The following is a 7,916-nucleotide window of genomic DNA, read 5'->3' as shown; positions in this document are numbered from 1 at the left end:
TGTTTTTGCTCAAGCAGAGCGCCGGGTAGTATACATGGAGAATAGTGGACATCAGCATGGAAGTCATCGGTTGGGACAGCTGACGGAAACTGCATGTAATAAAACATTAGACTAGAAGGTGTTAGCTCTAACTGTGGTCGTGTCTACTATGTACATGAACAGATAATCAGTATTATTTGTCTTACAACACATGCTGCAACTGTGGTGTGTCACATAGCCTTACTTCATGGCTCAAGCCTGTAAGCGTTTACTGTAGTGCATATACTACAAGGAGAAAGTTGCCATAACAACTCAATGAAATCAATTAGAGTAATAAGCAATTAAAATCTCATCCTTAGTGTTGCATAAACATAGCATTTTGCTCATGAATTATTAGTAATCTTGCCTCTAGACCTGTATGTTCTGTTCCCGATTTGCAATCTCAACAATTTTTGAATTAATGAAGCATTTCATTTCTCCTTCAAAGAGTGCTGGTGGGTTGGTTTTTTTATTTTTGGCTGCAGCAAGTACGTCTTCATCAGAGAGATGTGAACCCTATTAAAACATCTAAATGAAAGAAGCATTCATGATGGGATTGCCAGAGCGCTTGGTGCTGGCTTCGTTCCCACCCCGTGAAGTCAACTGGAGAACTAGCCTATGGTGAGAAATTCTTGTCCTGGACCTAGAAAGGCAAATGCAACTCCTTCCTCGGTCACACGCTTCCTCCTTGACCTTCTGTGTATTTCCGAATCCCTCGCTTCCTTCGTCCCCCCTCAGCAGAGCAAAGATAGGAATAGCTCCGTGCTGTAATTCGCAGCTGTCGAGGATAAATGGGCTGAAAAGAGAGAACTATATAGCTGTTGTGGGCAGGCGGGATGCGTACGGGCCCCTGAGAAAGCAGGGCTGGCAGGCTTTGGTGGGAGTGGAGCTAGGCCACTTGAGTCTTCCCAGCAGGGCATTTCAGTGCTCCTATAAAGATGTGCCCCAGCAGGGATTCCCACTCAAATGTGATGTCGTCTTTGCTAGCGTGGCAGGACCGGCGTTCTGATCGGTTGAAGACATCCCCCGTTGCCATGGGAGGAGGTATTGAACATTGTCCAAGTCCAGATAGCCTCTCTTTGCTGGGAAGGCCCTGTGCTGTGCCTTGCAGGGTGCTGTTTCTCCAACAGCCTTGTGCGTGCACCCAGAGCTTTGCCCGGGAATACGTGGACGAAGCTTACAGAGAGTTGCAGTTGTGCAAGTTACGCAAGGGTGGAAATGCAACATCTCTGTAGACTTTGCAAGGGCCTGTATGCTTGTTCTCTCAGGATTTCATGTAGCTGTGGGTAAAATGTTTCAAAGGTTAGAGTTGAATTTATAACCCCAAGTCTCCAAGGAGCTTTGGAAAACATTGCTGCGGTCTAAATAGCAGTCTTGTCATGTACAGTGACTGAGCCAGCGATCTGGGAAGTCTTTTTCATCCAGAGCTCAATCATTAACTACGGGAGGGAGTAAAAGGACTGGAGGTGATCCCTGGTTTTGGCTTGCTGTCCTGCCAGGATTACGAACGTAAAGGCCGGTAGCCTAGTGGTTTGTGCTGCAGATGATCAGAAGGTGGGTGCGGTTGACGTGCCAACCCCTTGCCCAAGACATTGGCACGGTGTTAGACAAATAGGAGGGGAAAGCCGTTCAGTGAGCGTGAGCGGAGTAGCGTGCTCCTCCCTCGCTGTGTCAGGAGAGCCAAGGGACGCTGGGGGTCCCAGCTGCTGCTCTGTGCTCCGGCACTGTCCCTCACTCCAACCGTGCTGTAGGAACCGAATGTGATGTGTTGCTCATAAGGCTGAGACTTCTTCTTGCGATGCCAAATTGGGCAGTGCTGTCTTAGCAGAGGCACTGTCCAGTGCGTCCAGAGGTCTGATGCCTTCTGCTTTTCTAAGCTTTTATTGTTCTCCTAAATGTAATCCTGCCGCCTTTGTCCTGTCTGGGCAATTGGGAGAAGCCACGCACTCGATGCTGTAAATGCGACAGGAGCTACTTACCTCAGTTCTGAAATCAAACGTGGCTCTGCTGAAGGAATTTTATTTTGTTCTACTCTCAGGATGTGTACTTGGACCGCTTACCCCCACAGCCTACCGTTCCCACTGTTTAGCATTTTTACAAGCCCCAGTTAGGGATTCACCCTTGCACCCCAAACTCTCAAATTCCACCTTAGTTCCAGGGTGTTTTCTTTAACATCAACCAAATGATGGTGATGATGCGTACTCGTCTGATCCGTATGCATGTACGCTGTGTGGCTCTCACTGCTTATAAAAACATGGATTTCTGTTTCAATGTAAAAAAACGTGCACCTTACCCTGCCAAGCAGAGAGGAATGCATGGTCACGTAACACGGCAGACGTTTGTTCGGCGTTGCTGAGTGCTAGACAGCTATTAGGTATGTTTATCATGTGGGTGGGAGATGCCTTTGCCCAAGGTATGTGAGACGGGGGAAATGTTCTCTGAAAGTAATCCCTGGTGTGAACCTGTGGCACGAGGGTCTGAGATTTTCTTAACTGGATGAGCAGAGCTTATCTCATGGATTTGCTCAAAAGTATGGTTAGAAATTAGTACTGTTTTCTCCACCACTTCTCCCTAGCAAGGTAGCTGTAGTATTAATATTGGGACTGTACTAAAATCATGCGTACTTGGATTTTACGTTCCCGTTGCTTGCTATTAAGACTGATTTTGGGGTAGCTGGCAAAGACTGAGGCGTTTTATTTTTATGGGCAGCGTATGGACTATTCTTCAAGTGTGTACCATGGCTTAAATATCCAAGCGGGGGGAAAATGCACTTCCACTCTTGTTCCACGTGGTTTGGTTCAGGAGCTGATAAAGATAAGGGTCACTGCAGAAGAGAGCTCTTCCAGCCATGAGCACTGCACTGAGGCTTTCGGGTTTGCAGGGAGACGGTGCAGAAAAGGGTTGAGTACTGGTGATGTTCCACAAGTTTCCAGCAGGAACAGACCTTTTTTTTCCCTTTGGCAGCCTGTAGGATTATTTTACTTCTCTAGAGGAGAGGTTTAGAGGCAGGGGGCTTGGATTTGTTTTCCCACTCTGCAGCTATCCATCTTTGCGCTCTGAAAAAGGAAGAGGGAAGGAGGAGAAGGAATACTGTGCTAAGAGTTGGCCCTTGCTTAGGACATCTTGGTTTATTTACAGCTGTGTACCGATACAGTCACTGCTTGCGGGCACGTTTGCGAAGGCCGTGGCCATGGTTTTCTAGATAAGGGCCCATCTTCTTTGCTGTCATCCATGGCTTTTAAGGGTATGCGGTTTCCTACAGACTGGGACGGTTGGTTAAGGCGTTTGGCATAAAGATGCTATGGGCTGGCTTCCTGGCTTTGTCTTGAATTTTCAATGTGAGTTTTGAGTAGCTGTTGTCCCACCCTATTGAAACTTAGCTGATTGTCCCAGTTGCAAAATGAGAATGATAATCTCTTTTTTGTGTGCTTGGCATGTTCCTGCAGCGAACAGAGCGCCGTGCTGTCCTGGTGTGCACTCTCCTGTGTATGCAGTGTATCTTCTTTCTGTTTGCATATAGCAGCCTCACGTGGTATCTTTGGATGCAGCTAAACACAAAAGATCACTATAATTAAGGGCTGTTTTGTTGAATAAAATAAGTCTGGGGTTTTTATCCTTTCATCTACCAGCTGATTTAATAAATAAGATCTTAGCTGTGGTGGTAGCTTAGCACTCTTCTCAGATCTCCAGGATGAATATGGATTTATTCCTTCCAGGGGGAAAAACAGCGGCTTTAAAATTCCACTGGTGTCTAATCTCTGCGACAGCGCCTCTGCTTCCTTCAGGTAACCTGGCAGCAACGCTTGACTCCTGAGCACCTACACTCAAGTGCAATCCTTCAGCTTTTTCTTCTCTGGATTGGTTTAGCATCACAGCTTTTAGTCCACAGCTCCTGGTTACACGTCACCGTGCGTTCTCCAGCGTTTCCATCTTCTGCCTTTCAGCTCCTCGAGCAAGGTGGTCCTGGGGGCAAAATCTCAGTCCGGGCGGACATTGACGCTCCCTGGCCCGGAGCCTCCAGCTGGATTCAGCTTCCAAAGGCATCAGGAGCTGGGGCTAGTGCTGGGGTTTGTCCCCTGCTTCCTCTCTTCCCTTGGGACTATTTCAGCACTTCTAGGACATTAGGACCTGAGAGACAGCAAAATCAAAGCAGCCGACTACGGGCTTAACAGGGCCAAGCCTGCTGTCCAGCCTAACTAGGTTTTATGATAACATGGCCTGGCATATTTGGTGATAAGCTTTGATCTCACCAGGCCATAGTTACAAAGCAGGAAACCCACTGGATCTTAGATGTGTAGTTGAAGAAAAAGCAGACAATTAACCTGTCTGATCAGAGAAAGGTACTGTAGGAAGAGGGGACCTTTTTATTCCTGCTTTGCTGATCAGAGGCTGCTGGCAGCTGCACATGCAGTGCGCACGTGTTCACAAATGTAAGTTTGGGGAGTTAGATGGAATGAAGCACGAGGTGGGACCAGCCATTCCCGTGAATGAATGCTGCTATTCAGTGTCTGCGTTTAGAAAACATTTCTTGAGGATGATCTCTCTCTCATCCTGAAGGAACCACTGTGGATCCTCCTCTTCAGTCTCCCCAAAAAGAGGCAATGTCTGTCTGAGACAGTGACTGCCAAGGGCTCAGCTGTGTCCCGTTAGTTCCTTTAGGGTGACCTTCAGCTCCTTCAGGGGGGACCTTTAGTTGCAGAGGCTGCTGGATGCGTGCGGTTTTACAGATACGCCCTGAAGGGAAGAGTGGGCAGTGGCTGCAGCTCCACGAGCCCCGTGCTGGAGGACTGGGCGAGGCGGGGAGAAGCATGAGCCGCCAGTGTCAATGTACTGAGGACAGGAGCAGTGTGGAAAGCCTTGCTCTGCAAATCAGCAGTCTGGAGGAAGATCTCGGTAGCCAGTATTTCCAAGTGCCCTTGGAATGAGAATGAAGCTTTCTCAGGAGTTCATCGAGACTGATGCTAGCGTGAGAAAAGTTGGACTGTGGTGGGAACAGGGGTAAATCTACGCTGCCACCCACAAAGAGGCATCGGAGCGGGCTTTGCAGGTGTACCCTGAGGGGGAGCCAAGGTCACTGACTGCTGCTTTCAGCCATTTCTTACCATCGCTTTCAGAATAGCAGGTTGCTGTACAGGTGGGGACAACGTTCTCTGTCTCCCAACTACATAACACTGGTGTGTAAAATCTCTCGATCCTTTCATTCTTGTCCCTTTTTCCCTTTTAACATTGGAAGAAGAGACAAATGAAGCCCTTCAGCTCCCTTTTTCTAGAATTCATCTGACTGCCCTGGCTGTCAGGGCCTTCTTGTTAGAGTACTGTTCTTCAAATGCAAATGGTGAGCTGTGTTTGTGTCTAAACGGGCCCAAGTGACATGTTTTCGCAGGGCTGGCCTTCCCCCAGGTGCTCAGGGCTTCCCTGTGCCCTGCTGTCCTCGCGGATGCCACTGAGGGCGTCCTTGGAGGTCCCACCTTGACGCAGCAAACTGCCTCCGTAACAAATGCACCCCTCGCACGCGTATCCATTGCACGCAAACGCAGAGTTGCAAGAAGGTTGAGGAGGGGTTTGTGTTTAATACGGGATGCTCTAGAGGCCAACCTATAACTGGCATATAATTCTCAATAAATAAAAATAAAAAACATTAGGATGGCTTCAGATTTTTACAGAAAGCAGTGAAAGGCTTGACTGTTAAATTAAGTCCTATTTACCCTGTGCTGGGTATACTGATGTACATTTTAATCAGTGTTGATTTGGAAATTTTCTGTACTGCCACGGTTGTTGGAAAGAGACTTTGTGTAACAAAATTTGTTAACTTTCTTAGTCTGTTTAATGGGCTTTGACCACAGTTGCCGTAGGATCCTGCCTTCTGCGTGTTCCTGTGATTCATCTGTTACAAAAGGTCCACCTGAAGTCACAGGGCTGGACTCTCTTTCTGTGTAACTTCCAGTCCTCAGAGGGTTAAAGCCATGCTGGCTCTGGTCATAAATCATTTTCTGCTTCACTAGGGTTCAAACTTTTATGTTACTGCTTTCCTTAGATGTTTCCAGGCCAATCATTTAGACGCTGTGGCGTGTGGAGCATTTAGGTCTGCGCTGGCCATGGCTTGATGTTGGTGCTCTGTGATCGGTTTATATCTTTTGGCATGATTTCTTGAGCTGTGAGCAGGAAATAACTCTTCTTTTTTTTTTTTTTAAATAAGCAGTAGTAGATGACAGCGCTCTGTATCTGGTACTTATCTGTCAGCTGATGTCCTGTGTGCCTCGCTTTTATATAAAAAGGCAAATAAAATGCTGTGTGAAATGTACGGCTTCTTGGAGGCGTTAGGTTGTCAGCTCTGGAGATCAAAGTCCTTTTTCAAGTAGCTAATGGCAGCACACACTTTTCTGTACTTCCTCTTGTCCGTGCTTCAAACCCGACCTCAAGAGGCTGGTTTTTGAGAAGCACGTCGATGCTGTGGAAATTTACCCGGCTGAGTAAAGCCACTTGCCCGCCCGGCTGGAAAACCCCACGCATCTGCACCCAAAATTTGGCCTGGTTGTTTGCAAGGCAATTGGTTCTGTAGGAAAGAAGCTGCGCATCTGCGGGCTACCGGCTCTGTCGGTGATGCGTGGGTCGGGCTCAGCCTTGTAGTGTCATCTGGGCTATGAAATAGTGAAAGGGCTGGATTAGTCCTTGGTGTTGTATCACTCAAGGATACCCAGGATTCGCTATTTCTGGAGAAGCTGAAGAAGGGGAGGTGAGTAGCTATAGGGACTTGCTTTTGCAACAGTTCTTGTAACACAATACATCTTAAGTCTGGAGCATGGCCAGTCTGCGCTCTGGCTGCTGGTCCACCTTCATCGGATCCCGTAAGCAGCTCCCTGGGGCTGGCAGATCGCCCGTCTCCTCCAACAGTGACATGGGCTGGGGCTGTCATCCTAGAGCTTGCTGTTGAAGCAGAGATTGCCTCTTCCACGCCATGCATACGTGTTAGAGGTAATTCTTTGAAGAATACCGCTCAAATAGAACTGTTCAGGTTCCTAGCGGAGGAGACATACGGAGGCTATGTGGATGCGCAACAGGAGCCGCCTTTTTCCACCTATGTGCAGGCAACGTGATTTTCACAGTAGCTGAACACCTCCATCTGCCACTGCTTTCTGAAGGAGTTGAAGAGATTCATGAGCTCCGAAACTCGGGTCTCGTACATCCTCGGGTTATGCCGGAGGGAAGACTTCGGATATAAAATACCTGATCAACAGCCGAGTTTTGCAAATGCTTGCTTAAGTTCTTATCTTAGTAACAGGTTTTTGAAAACAAACAAGCAAGCACAACTGTCCCCCATTACTGGGGGCTGAATTAAAACCAAGGCATAATACTCCTGAACTTCAGGAAGTCTGACATTCAAATCTGGGCTTTGAGACTGGGCCAGTCTTTTAATTTCCATTGCAGAAGCGGAAATACCCCACAGCAGATTGAGCCAGGAGCAATTGGCCAGACCTGGTGTCTTAACAGAAGGTTCTGAGCAGATGGATATAAGCGAAGATCACAAGGTCTGAAGATGGAGAATATTTATTTTACCGTTTTATCTTCAGTTGCAAACATTTTGCGAGCTGCCTCGTGATGCTGCTTGTTTTGTTTATACGGGAAGGGAGGAGGATCTGAGCTGGAGCACGACTCCCACAGAGTGGGGGCTTAGAAGAAGCGATTTCCCATGCCCTGTCCAGGCCAGAGAAGGAATGTCAGATTCTGGACATAAGACTCACTCATTAAAGGACTCAAAATAAACTATTCTGAGGAGTATATAAAAAAAATAGAAGGACAAAGGGTGACTGGTGATTCATCTCCAATTTGGCCTATTACGGAAACGTGGGTCCCCCATACCACAGAGCTGTGACACTTTGCTCTGCGTAGCCATCCCTCAT

The sequence above is a fragment of the Nipponia nippon genome, unplaced genomic scaffold (genome assembly GCF_047370975.1).
Source record: "Nipponia nippon isolate SJK-2023a ecotype South Korea unplaced genomic scaffold, ASM4737097v1 scaffold_6, whole genome shotgun sequence".
Classification (NCBI taxonomy): Eukaryota; Metazoa; Chordata; class Aves; order Pelecaniformes; family Threskiornithidae; genus Nipponia; species Nipponia nippon.
Note: the sequence above shows the minus strand (reverse complement) of the source record.